Here is a 13,621-nt window from a genome sequence, read left to right as displayed (position 1 = left end):
CTTAAAAAGGAAATCATGTAACTAGGGGCTTGCTTATAGTTTCAGGGGCTTAGTCCATTATCATCATGGCAGGGAGCACGGTGGTAGGCAGGTGTAGTGTTGGAGAAGGAGCTAATTTAAGAGCTACATTGTCGCACCTGCTGTGCGGCCTGCATCCGAGAATGTAGCGAGGTGGTCGGGATAGATGACACAGAGACCGGTCGGTTGCTTTAAGAAAACTTTATCTTCCCAAGTCAGCTTAGGAGAGAGCTCTCAGAAGAAATCTCAGGAGAAGTCTCTCTAAGAAAAAGGAGCTTCCCCTTTTTAAGGACTTTTGCCATCCATTTACATACCATTCTTTCCACTTCTCACCCTCCTGGCTGGTGATTTAATCTCCGGCCCCAGAATCGGGGAGACACCACAGGGGGCAGGAAGAGGCATCTAGCCATAGGAGGTGTGGAAGGCATGGTATTTCAGTGAGCCAGCCCTTATCTGAGCCCTATCAAGCTTTAAAGCACTGAATTGTTTTCAGTAAACATTACATAGATGCCTGCTCCCAGGCCGAAGGGGAAGTGGGTTTCTGCTCAAGGTCTGGTGTCCCCACACTACATCATGATCCACAGGTGGAGAGAGAGACAGAGAGATAGAGACAGAGACAAAGACAGATAGGGAAACTGATCCATAGGTGGAGAGAGAGAGAGACAGAGAGAGACACACACACACACACACACAGAAAGAGAGAGAGAGATCATAATGTTAATATTATAAAAGAGGAAAGGGTGAAGTTCATAGTGATGTGTTTGTGTGTCAATTTGACAGTTGTTTTAATGGTTTGAATAATTATGGTCTCCATGGGCTCATATATTTGAATGCTTAGTCATCATGGAGAAGCACTGTTTGAGAAGGATTAGGAGGTGTGGCCTGTTGGTTGGTGGAAGTGTGTCACTGAGGGTAGACTTTGAGGTCTAAAAAGCCCATGCCAGGCCCAATCTCCCCTCTCTCTCTCTCTCTCTCTCTCTCTCTCTCTCTCTCTCTCTCTCTCTCTCTCTCTCTCTCTCTGTGTGTGTGTGTGTGTGTCTGTCTCTGCCTCTCTCATCTCTACACATATATGATATATATGTATATGTATAGTTATGTATTCATCCCTTGGTTCTGTTCCTCTAGAGAAGCCTGTCTAAAACACCCATGGTCAAGTAAAAAGCCTCAAAAGAACTCACAGGTTCACTAAGCTAGACTGAACTAGAACCTTTCTTTGGTTTCCTGTCTAAGGGAAACAGACATTTGTTCATGTCTCATTCAATGCATGGGAACTGCTGTGACTGTAGTGGGCTCGAAAAATTCATGGGTGAGACAGAGAGGTGACAGACACCAAATGGACAATATATAGTCACTAATAGAAAGCAGAGGCAGAGCCGGGTGTTGGTGGCGCACGCCTTTAATCCCAGCACTCGGGAGGCAGAGGCAAGCGGATCTCTGTGAGTTCGAGGCCAGCCTGGTTTACAGAGCGAGTGCCAGGACAGCCTCCAAAACAATACAGAGAAACCCTGTCTCAAAAAAATAAAAAAAAATTAAAAAAAGCAGAGGCAGGGCTTTCACCAGAAAGGCTTCACCAGGAGGACTCTTTGACTCTGATATGCCTAAAGCTGCCAATATCCTGTGGCAACCCAAGTCTTGTTTGGTTTGCATACACTTGAAATGCTCTAGATTCCCTTAACAGAGGGACTTGAGCACAGCAGGGAATCTCAGGCCTCAACTGACTCCTGATCTTGGGCCCTTCCCCAGCCTCATGGCCACAAGACCACAAGGGGTGTAGATCCATCCAGAAAAGAGCCTACTGCTCAGCCAATATGTCTACAATAAACCTTCCTGACCCCCAGATTTTTCTCAAAGACACCTGAGGATATAGCCAGCATGTCTCTATGGGAGAAATAAGGAGATAACTAGACCTTTCAGGATTGACTGGGTATTGGCTCTAAACTGATACTACTTTAGGGAGAGTGTGACTTACTGTCTGGACAAGAGTTCATAGCAACCAGAGCAGAGCCTCAGTGGAGTTAGGGCGTGGGGGGGGTGTCCATCCCACAGTGGTATAGCCCTAGTCCTGGCAACTATTTCCTCAGCCCCAGAACTAATGGTTTTAGAAACAGACCCAGCAGCTTTCAGCAGAATCCCATGCTGGTTTCTTTCTTCCCAGGGTACAAGCCACGATGGCGAGACAAGTCATGTGGGAGCCAGTAGAATCCCCCTCCCCCTTCAAAAGGGCAAGGAAACTTTTGAAGACATCACAGAAATTGGGGCCTGCAACATGGACTTTAAAAGAGCAGGGATGGTGAATCTGATCACATCCCCCATTCAACCTGCTTATTTGGCCTTTACCAACACACGTGGACCACAGGGAAAAGCAGTGGATTATCATAAACTTAATTGGGTGATATGATAACCCTAATGCAATTTTTCCAGATGTGGTATTTTTTTTGCCAAGGAAACTAAAACCACTTCTGGCAGTTATTGATCTGGCAAATTTGCCCCCCCATATCCTATAATAAAGTCCACCTGAATCAGTCTGTTTTTAACTAGCACACTCAGCAACAACCACTGTCACATCTCCAACCTGCAACTCCTCAGTCTACGATCATAGCCTTATCATAGGATCCTTAGCAGCCTCCACATTCTGTGTGCTGTGGATTATAACACATGGCTTGCCATGCTGTGGATATAATGAAAACTGGTCCTTGATGAGCACAAACAGCTATTACTCTAGATATCTTGTTGAGAAAATGCAAACAGATCAGGGGAAATGGATCCCATAGAAATTCAGAGCCTGGCTATTTTGGTACAACTTCTAAGGACCTTGGGTCTGGCCATGTGAAGATGTTTCACCCAATGTGGAAAAGCTGTGGCATCTGGTCTCTTTGAACACCATGCAGATGGCAGGACTCCTGGTAAAGCTCTGGAAGCAGCTAAGGCCTTTGGGCATGCTCTCTCTATGAGTCTATTGATTAAAGGGCTGCTTGAGTCCGGGCTGAGAAATGCAAAGAGTTTGTAAAAAAAAAAAAAAAAAAAAAAAAGATCCAAGCTACTAGGCGAGTTGTTCTTCCGTCTAAAGTGGATTCAGCACACACGTTTGTGTTGGGAAGGTAAGGAAGCTGTACAGGCTGTTTGCAAGTCCTTAAAGGTAAGTGTCATAACACAGACCTTTAGGACTTGGGTACCAAACTATGACCTCTGAGAAAAGCTTCTGCTTAGCTACTGGGCCTAATAACACTTGAATTCCTGACTGGGCAACCCACGTAACTGTCGTGAGCTGAGTTTTGTTCCTGTGAGTTCCACTCTGCTATGTGCTCTTCTGCATGTGCTGCTTTTCCTGATGATGCATAGCAACACCAAGTTAGCATCAAACACAAAGCCTTACCTAGACACCTACATCTGTCTCTACGTGGTCCCTGGTAGGTAACTTTTCTCTGATCCTTTGACTATGCATTTCTAGATCTTTTGTTGCTATAACAAAATAGCAATGCTGGGGACTGGATAATGTGTAAAGAATACAAGTTTATTTGGTTTATGGTTCTAGAGACTGCAAGCATCTGTTCAGTGTGTAGGCAGGCCTTTGTGCTGGAATCTGGTGGAGGGCATTACCTAGTGAGACAGAGCAAGCTTACTACCTTGAATTTCTATGTAAAGCCATTAATGCCATCTCTGAGCCCCACCCCGCTGATATCACCTAAGCTTATTATCTCCCCAAGATCTCACCTTCAAATAGCATTGGCGTATGAATAGTATGAAGGACTCAATCAAATCATAGCCCGCATCTTCTCTTTCTCAACCACAACTGTGACAGCCAATCCTGAAACAAAGCCTGGATTCAGTGTCAGTCAGAACAGATCTGCTCCCCTCTTCAAACCCAGACTGGCAAAATTGCTTGTTATGTGCGTGACTATATTTAATTTCCATAACAGCTCTGCCTAATAGAGTAAATTTCCCAATTTTACAGAGGCAGAGACTGACAATGGAAGCAGTTTGCCCAGTGCCTCACACCCAGTCTGTGGGAAGCAGAATAGGAGCCTACTCATGCGCATCAGACTCCAGAGTCCAACCACAGCATGCAGAGAGGTCTCCGCCAAGCTGCACCCAGAGCATCCCTTAGGGAGAACCACCCCAGTCATTTTTCCTACTGCTTCTTGACTAACATAGCTTCTGCATCTTCCCACTGCTCAGTAACCAGTGTGAGTTAATTTTGAACTTTAAAACATGCTTAATCCATGAAATATTTCAAATATGTGTCGATATCTAGAGAATAACATAGCAGACATTCTTACACTCAACACAAAATGCCTTATTCTTCTCATTTGGTGTCATTTTATTTCATATCCTTTTGTTTTGTTGTGATAAGACCTCATGTAACCCAGGCTGGCCTCAAACTCACTATGTAGTTAAGGCTAGCCTCAAACTCCTGATCCTCCTGCCTCCACCTCTCCAAAGCTCCAATTATAGGCATGTGCCACTGTGCTCACCTTTTATTTCATATCTTAAAATATACCATGGAGACCTGGGTTCAATCTCATTTCTGCCAAGAAGAAAAATGTATGAACTTTTTTTTTGGTTTTTTAGGTTGTTTTTGTTTTTGTTGTTTAGCATTTTTTGCAAACATCCATCAGTATAAATGGACCAGTAACCTGTCCTGTTAGAATGTAAACAAAAGCAAAGAACAACTCAAATTGCTAAATATGAGTTATGTTTTAGAGAAAAGGCAATTCCAGATGCACAAAGATAACATAATAGCATTTGTATGCATTGAAACCATCAACAGACTTCTGTCAACACTCAGAGGTATTTTCTTAGTCCCTCAACCCTGACTGGATGTATCCTTGATTCTCTCTATTCCTGCCTTCATTTTCCATCTTACAAACTTTCCTGAGGTCCTATTTCACCTCCTAGCCCCAGCAGTGTACCCGCTGCCAGCGGGACTCTAAAGCCATCCAGAAGTTTCCAACAGCCTTTTGTGTGTTAAGGCGTCATCGAGGGTCTTCTCCTGAGAAGATATGCTTTGTGCTCATACACAAGTATAAATTTAGACCTGAAATTAATTTGGTAGCAAACCTCTCATTGAGTGTTTGGGATGTCCCACAGCCTGCTTGGGTGATAAACCTGAAAAAGATCACTGAGAAGGGTTTGGGTGAGCATGCATGGGTCTGGGAGTGTGTCTTAGCAGTGTAGGCTGTGTCAACTGTGGAATGCCACTTCAGTATATCTTCTGAAGAGGAAGATGCTCCCACTTCTATGGACCAACAACTCAATGTGTAGGAGAATCCTGATGAAACAGTGCACAACAGGATGCAGAGTGCATAACATGGATGAATAGTGCGCAACATGGACACAGAGTTCACAACACGGATGCAGAGTGTGCAACACAGATGCAGAGTGCGCAACATGGACACAGTTCACAACACGGATGCAGAGTGCATGACATGGATGAATAGTGCGCAACATGGACACAGAGTTCACAAGACGGATGCAGAGTGCACAACACGGATGCAGAGTGCATGACATAGACGAGAATGCTCCCATCAGTGCTGTTCTAATAGCTCTCAAAGTGGAAACAGCACAAATGGCCATTGAGAGTCAAGTGAAGCTGACTCTGACATGTTCTAATAGTGCGGCTTCACACAGCGGGGTGGTGTCCCCATGCGGGGAGACAGAAGACAGACTCAAGAACTCATGCTCAGGATTCCACTGCACAGAGACAACCCGAGAGACCAGGAGTGCATACTTAGAGGTGTGGCAGGATTTAAGCAGGGAGGAGGGGTGTAAAAGATGAGTATTGCTCTTGGTGGTAGGGGTGTGGCAGGGAGGGGTGCTGTCTGTGTGCTGTTGCTTGGCCTGCACGGTAGTTATGCAAGTGCTCAATAGAGGGTTGTTTTGCTGTAATTCATGAATTATCCTCTTGGTATGCTGTATATGACAACACAAGGCACCACACATCACAGCACCTAGAGTTCCATAGGGACAGTGCCACGGCTACTTTGCAAAATTCTTTTGGGAAGCTTCAAATTTTCCAATGACAACTGGCATTGGCTTGCTTAGCCTTTGAACTTTCAGTTTTCTGCCCAAGAAACACCGCTATTTTAGACTTCATGAGTTTTAAAGGACGGCCCCCCAAAGTGTTTGTCATTTGACAGGATTTGTCACGTGTGTTGCCAAATATTTAAAACTTGCAGTGTGAGCCTCACCACCAGTAGTGAAGTGATGCACCAGGTACCCCAGGGATAACTGGGGTACCCAACGAAAATGGATGGGCAAGAGTTTTACTGTGCACTTTGCCTATCCATTTATAGAGAAGAGGACACTGAAGTACAGAGAATCTAAGAAATTCCCCCATAGCTCCTATGTAGCAAAGCAAAAGATCAGATTTGGGATGGAGGCTTTTTGACCCTGGAGTCAATGGGAGCAGCTACCCACAGAGATCTACCTACCTCTGCCTACCGATTGATTAAAGGCATGCACCATCATACCTGGTTTCCTCATTCATTTGTCTATCTACCTACTAGCAACTGCAGGCTACTGGCTGTACCTACCTGCAGCAGGTACACACTAACCACCATGATTTCCTACATGTTTTCCCTCAACCTCATCTACTCTCTCTACAGTCCCATTCACCCATCAAGACCCAGGGCGAGCGCCAGTTCTTCTGGGAATTACTGCTTGATGTCTCTAGACAGACTCCACCCCCAATCTCTCTGTTGCTTTTTTATCACTTGTATTTTTATATGTGCCCAGCCCTCATTCCCATAGACCCTAAACTCTGAATAGAAGGGTTGTATCTAACTTTTTGCTTCCCAGAATCTGACATGAAACAGCACTAGCTACTTAGTCCTTATTTACTGACCATGGCACTCACTTAAGTTCATATCCAGAGGTGACAGTTTACAAGACACAGTCTTAGGTTCTCATGCTCAAAGTCTGGCCAGTTCTTCACAGAGCAAAGTGACTCAAGTGGAGCTGGAGGCAAGTGGGTGGAGTCCTTTTCTGACCATGTGAACAAGTGATATTGGACCCTCGCAGTGTCTAGCCATTTGACAAGCAGATCTGACTAGAAGACCACCTGGGGCAGGCTTTCCCTGCCCTCATCTGGGACAGCACAGACTGCCAAGATGAATAAGATCAAGGAGTAATGGAAAGTTCCTTCCTCAAATTTTGTTGGGAAACTTGAACCAGAAATCAGTGCTTCAGGCCCAGTCTGTCTCGTTTTTCCAGACAGGACTCCTGCCTCTCCCTCTCTGCCCTGTGAAGAACTGTCATGGGGCAGCGTGATGCCGCCTGGAACACTTTCATGTGGCCTCCCTGCTGGGGAAACAGTCTAGGGACCCTTAGAAGACACTTCTGAGAACCTGGCTTGTCTCCCAGGCCAAGCATGGGGACTATTTGTCAAGGGAAAAGTACACAAATAATTGTCGGCAAAATCCGCACATTTCATTTTCTTTTGAGCCCTTGAATAAATCATCCTGTGTGATCCTGGGGACCTGAGACTGGAAGTGGTTTTTGTCCTGGACCTGAGCCACGGCCTCTAGAAAGAGGAACTCTGTCCCGTTTGGACACCCATATAAACACACATGACACCGCCAGATGGAACCATAAGGGTCTGTCATCTAGAGTCCTTTTACAGGGACTCGACAGGTACGGCCACCTACGAGCCTTTCAGTGCTAGAAACTGTCCTGAAACCCTCTCAATAGGTAGAGCAGAGCACTGAGGTCCAGGGAGGAAAACCTGTCACCTGTTGTGTCCCAAGAACTGCCTATATGACTGCAGCACCGTACCTGTCAAAATGCTACCTTTAGTCACCTCTTGAACACACAGGCAGGTTCCCTGAGAAGCAGTTTTGTTGCTCGCTGCTGCTGCTGCTGCTGCTGCTGCTGCTACTGCTGTTGTTTGGAGACAGGGTCTCACTATGCAGCCCTGGTAGACCTGGAAGTCTCTATGTAATCCTGTCTGGCCTTGAACTCACAAAGAGTTGCCCATCTCTACCTCCTGGGTGCCAGGATTAAAGGTGTGTGCCACTACTCCAAACCTGAGAACTAGGGATTTGATTGGCACCTGAAGTTTGGGAACCTTCTGACCTTTCTAAGTCAACACAGGCTGAGCTCATGATCCATGTCTTTAGCTGCTCCTCTGGGTGGCTTTGGGTGTCTGCCTCTCCAGCTGCCCATTGAGCCATCCTGGAATTTCTCGGGTCCAGACCACCTCTTCCAAGTACTCCCTGCATCTAAAGCTACACTGGGGCCTGGCATGACTTCAGAGAGACTCTAGTACTGCCCCTTCCCCGTCTCCATCTGCATACACTCCTTCCTTGACAGACTTTGTGTATAAAGTGCTGATATCATTCACGAGAGCAATAGCCGTCTCCAGAATCCGGGGCTTTGTGTGGTCTCAGGAGGGCTCTATAGGACAGATAAGACACTTTGTACTGGGGGCTTACTCAAGGTTTATTACAAGTAACAATTTTGCTAAATGTCTCCGAAGACTTCTAGAACATATGGTTTAGATATTTACCAAATTTGTATAATTGTCCCTCGGGACCCATGGGAGATTGGTGCCAGAAACTCCACAGATACCAGAATCTAGATGTGTTCAAATTTCTCATAGAAAATACTCTGGTACTTACATGTAACATATGCACATCTCTCCTACACTTTAAGTCATCACCTAATACAGTGCGGATGCAGTAGACATGGCTGTTATGCAGTATTGTTTAGGGAATAAGAAGAAAAATATTTGCACGTTCTCTATACAAATATATGTTTCAAATATTTTCAGTCTGCAGTTTGAAGTCATGAGTGCTGAACCCACAGATTTGCAGGGTCAGCTATAATCTGTCCCCTCCATACATACTCTTCCAATGTCAACCATCAATTAAAGTGAATGCCATTTTGAGGAAGGCTTGCCTGGCTAGGTCTCAGGGGAAACAAGGCACTTGGGAGGCAAAGACAGGTGGATCTCTGAGTTCAAGGCCAGCCTACACAGTGAGTTCCAGGACAGCCAGGGCTACACAGAGAGGCCCTATCTCAAAAAACAAACAACAACAAATCATTAGGATAGTGATCTAACAAATGGCCAGTTATAGAGAACCCTTACACCTCTTCCCCAGATTCTAGAGTCTGGAGGAGTTTTGTTCTCTGTACCCACTATGTATTCTCAGGGACAGCCTAGTGACCTGGCCCAAGAGAAAGACAGATATCGTTATGTCCACGTGCTGGCTTTGACTCTAGATCTTGGTAGCAATTGTGTCCTCTATCTTGGTGGGTCCTTCCTCACTGACAGCAGTCACCTCCCAGCTGCACCTGGAGGCCCAGACATTGCACAACGAAAGAGAGTTACAGCCGGTTCCTTGGGCTCCTAACCAGGGTCTGTCTGACATCACCCAGGGATAGTAGGTTGTCAGTGAGATTTCCTTCCCCAAGTCCTTCATTCAGCCAGTCACTCACTCACTCACCTGCTATTTCAGCCTACACCTTACCCTTGTATAAAGGAGCAGCTATGGCACAGCCCTGGGTGGGTAAGGCTGCCACAAGACTGTAAATATTCTTTCTCAGAGGAATGCACAAAAGCAGCATTCGGCTAGCCGCTAGGGAGCAACTCCCAGGTGAAGACAGCACAGGACAGCCCGTGCCCTTAAGGAGGATGGGATGGGCTTTCCCTGCTGGGAACAGCTTGTGAAACACCCTGGAGATTACTCTGGGAGGGCAAGTTGCTCAGAGTGTCCCAGTGGCAAAAGAAACTGCTCATGGGAAGAGATGAAAAGCAGACATAGGAAAGAGGGGAACTTTGGAGCCCACTGTTAACACTCGCTTGGGAATACTATCTCCCAGGAAGCCGGCCTCTCAGGCAAGCCAATGATCATGAGTGCTGATCCTCTGCTCTGGCTGGTACCCAGGTGTCACATCGCAAGTTGCTGAGTACAGGGAGGTCCTCCCCTGCCTGTGGCCTACAGAGATGTCCCCGGCAGAGAGCCGATTGTCAGCTGCTGATGGGACTTTGGAGTCGGGACCAGAGATCCTCTACGAGGTTGTGTCGCAAGCCACGCCGGCCCTTCCCTGTCGTGATTAATTTTCACTTTTCTCAAAGAATCGCCCTCAGAGGAGACCAGCCGCGGAGCAACGCCTGATGGGGAACACATGCCTCCCCAAGGGCAGGCGCTTTGAGCCCCCAAAGAAGCCAGGCTGTGAGCACGTTGTTGCCGGGGCCGCTCCAGCTGCTGCTGGCCCCGGGCAGGCTGTGCTCGTGGACCAGCCTCCCGTTCTGGGAGCCCCCTGCCCACATGAAAGCGCGCCGCGGCTTCCCGGAGCGGCCGTGTCGCCTGCGCCAAAGCCGCGCCCCCGCCCGCAGCCACGCGCTGGAGCGGGGCGCACAAAGGAAATGGCAAGGACGTGAGTCACCCGGAGGCTCAGCGGCCCCGACTGCCGGCCCACAAGGAGACCTTTGTGCCGTGCTGCAGAGGACGGCCCGCACCCGCTGCAGGGAGGCAGGCATTTCAGGACGCTGAGTAATGCTGGGGAGAGAGGAGGAGGGAGCGACTTTTGTGTCCTCCCACCTCACTCTGCAAAGCCTGCACTCTGTGCACCCTGTGCGCAGGCTCAGAGAAGCTTAGTGTGCCTGTTCCCCAGCCCTAGCTGTTCTTTCCTATACTGCTGACCCCCTTGGGGCCCTTCCTGTTTTGCAGAAGTATAGTATCTCCATGGTGTGAGGAACTCGCTCCTTCTGTGCAGCTCCTAACAGAGATCAAGAGGTACTAAAAGAATGTACGGTAGTGGTTGGAGGACTGGATGGAATAATTCATCTGTAAAGACAGAACTGTTAGGAGCTAGGCCAATGTCTTCATTTAGCAAATGGAAGAAATGTAAACCCAGAAGGATGTACTCTTCCATGCTAGGTGTATTTTACTGTGTGGTTCAGGGAAAGCCCCCTGGGCATGACTGACAAGGAAGGGTCAGATTGGTAACACCCTAGGGGACTTACTAAGGCCTATAAAAGAAGTCAGAGGAGCAGCAGGCAGGGCTCCAGACACTGCAGCAAGCATAAGCATTTGTTGGACAGTTGGTCTACACTAGGCATGAATGACTAATCTACGTGGCCCTGAGAAAGGTGTTGTTCCTGACAAAAGTCATTGGGAAGTCTTTGCCCTCCAGTCAGTCCGTTGCCAGTGGTGGTAACTCGCTGGCCATGGACTATTCGACAGAAACTAAGTAACAGCCCATAGCCCAGAAGCTCATTTCGTGGGGACCTTGGAGGTCTCAGCTAACACAGCCCACTTTCAGTTACCTAAAAAGTAGCATGCCAAATGATCTGACATGTTCTACCTGTGAAAAGACAGTGATTCATCTACCACATCCGGGAGTACCAGCATCTATAAACCTCCTTCCCACTGGGGAGATGCTGACCCACCACCACCCACTCACAGCACGAGCAGACTAGGCATTGCTCTAAAGTCTCTCTTCCCGATTCCTGTGCTGATGCTCCTAGCCAAACAGCAGGCTTACTGTGCAGACAAGCCCACACCAGAGCATGCTGATGGGAGTCAGGCGGTCCAGATGCCATCCATCTGTAAGCTAGAATCATCCCCTGCCTCTGGTGTTTGCTTATTTCTCAACTGAAGCCAACTTTGAGTTAAGGATGACTGTCATGCTCAAAACTTACTCAGTTACCTAGAGTTTAAAGACAAGGAATCCAGAGCATGTTCTGTACCCAAAGACGGTGACTGAGAAGTCATGGATTCCAACCTTCTCCCTCCACACTGCTAACAGAAACAATAAAGACGAGCAACAGCTGGGGGCTTGCTGGATGACAAACAGAGGGCTTGACACTTCCCACGCTTCTTCGTGTAATCCCCACAGCAACACTGTGAGACTTACATTTGCAGGTGAGGGTTGAAGTGCGATCTGTGAGGAAATGCGGCCAAGTTGTGGCTACTGAGTACAAGAGCTGGCATTCAGAGCAGTGTGTCTGCCTCTCTAATATCTTAACCATCCCACTCCCGGGCTGAGCAAAGCAAGGTATGTCCCGTAATTAAACCCTGGTTCTTCTGGGTCCTGTCCTAGACAAAGGCAACTCTCTGAGTAGGGAAATGGCATAGACTCCCCTGTCGGGTTACCAAAGTTTCTCAGAGTATTGGCCTTGGCCTTGTCAGTTTGGGGATTAGTTTGGATCAATTTCTGGGGGAGAAACAGGTTCAGGCAGTCTGATGGAGGTTGACTCAATCCACAGGGACTGAGCCAAACCCAATTAATTGTTTCACCTGGGAGATAACACTGCCTGGAAAGAAGACTGTGGCCAAGGGCACTGGCTTTGGAGTAGGAGGCAGCTGGGTTTGAAGTTCTCTTCATCACTTCCTGTGAATCCAGACATCCTGTTCACTCTTTGCCTCCTATCATCAGACACTGAAGTTGGGGTGAGAAATGGCATCTTGTGTGATGACTGTGCCTTAAGTAGAATACGGGGCACAAAGTAGCTAGCGGGAATGGTTGGTGTTTAGTAGATGCTCAATACATGGCAATCATTACAATATTCATTATGAATTGCATTTGGAAACTAGCTTTGGACATTGTTTAAAATCTCTTCTAGCTAGTAGGTAGGTCCTACCCCCGAAAAAGAACAAAGGGAGGAAATTTCAACTCAAAAGGTTACTGGGAAAGCTTAATTCAATGGAGGGGCCTTAGCCCTCAGCCTCTCATAGATGTACTAGTGGTACCCACCCCTTGCCCATCATCCCAAAGCATTTCTGTTCAAATGTCTAATGCTGCTTCAAGATTCAGAATGCTGTCTTCCCCTGGACAGAGCTGCTCATAGCAGGGCTGACTGGTTCTGACCTGCTACCTCTCCCTCCGACTTCCAGTGGTGAACTCTTGTTCTCCCTGTGAAGCCCTGGTCACATACACCTTCATCTGTGAGACTATCCCAGCTGACCAGGAAGTGACCACATGCTCACCAGGCATCAGTACATCTCAGGTACAGAGTCACAGCCATGAGAAACACCACAACTTTCTTTCTGAGCTTGACATCTAGTGGGGCAAGAACAGGCCAAGAAGCAAACCCAGTCATTACAGCTTCTGCCAACTGTGTGTGTGTGGTGGTGGTGGGGGGAGAACACCATGCTGTGACTGAGAAACCAGGAGGGAGAAGTGACTAGAAAAGGCCTCCGTGGGGAAGAAGCATTTAGCCTGAGGCCTGAAGGACAGAGGGGAGCCAGCCCTGCCAAGATCTGGGAACAGAGGGTTCCTGGCATAAGGAACAGCATTTCTCTTTGGAGGAGGGAAAGAACTTGATGTGTTTCTCAAGATCCGTCCAGGATGGAGCAGATGGTGGAAGGGTGGGGAGGAAGAGCCGTGGCGGTCAGGGGCCGCTCCCCTCCCCTGTGCGCTGCTTCCCTCCCCTCCCCTGTGCACTTTGTACCCAGCTGGATGTTTGGTGTAGAAGCAGACACCTTGACACTTACTGAGCACCTACTCTGTGCTGAGCACTGTGCGGGCGCTTTACTCCTCTCTCATTAGAGCCTCTGTCTCGCAGCCACCTATCCCCCTACACAAATGTCTCCATGTGTGCTCTTGTCCTATTAAAGTGTTGTCATTATCTCCCTGTGGCATTTTGTCCTCTCTG

The 13,621-nt window shown here is 47.7% G+C and overlaps 1 long non-coding RNA gene across 1 annotated transcript; it reads right to left on the bottom strand.

Annotated features, from left to right (window-relative positions):
* Positions 1 to 3,508: 3,508 nt before the first annotated feature.
* On the bottom strand, positions 3,509 to 3,825 carry LOC121141883. The gene is made up of 2 exons (XR_005878812.1): positions 3,730 to 3,825; positions 3,509 to 3,615 (listed from the first exon to the last, which is right to left on the bottom strand). It is a non-coding gene; the product is annotated as an uncharacterized LOC121141883 (long non-coding RNA).
* Positions 3,826 to 13,621: the final 9,796 nt, after the last annotated feature.

Source organism: Mesocricetus auratus, unplaced genomic scaffold (genome assembly GCF_017639785.1).
Source record: "Mesocricetus auratus isolate SY011 unplaced genomic scaffold, BCM_Maur_2.0 Super-Scaffold_100008, whole genome shotgun sequence".
Lineage (NCBI taxonomy): Eukaryota > Metazoa > Chordata > Mammalia > Rodentia > Cricetidae > Mesocricetus > Mesocricetus auratus.
The sequence above is the reverse complement of the archived record's forward strand: the minus strand, read 5'-3'. Positions and strand labels throughout refer to the sequence as shown.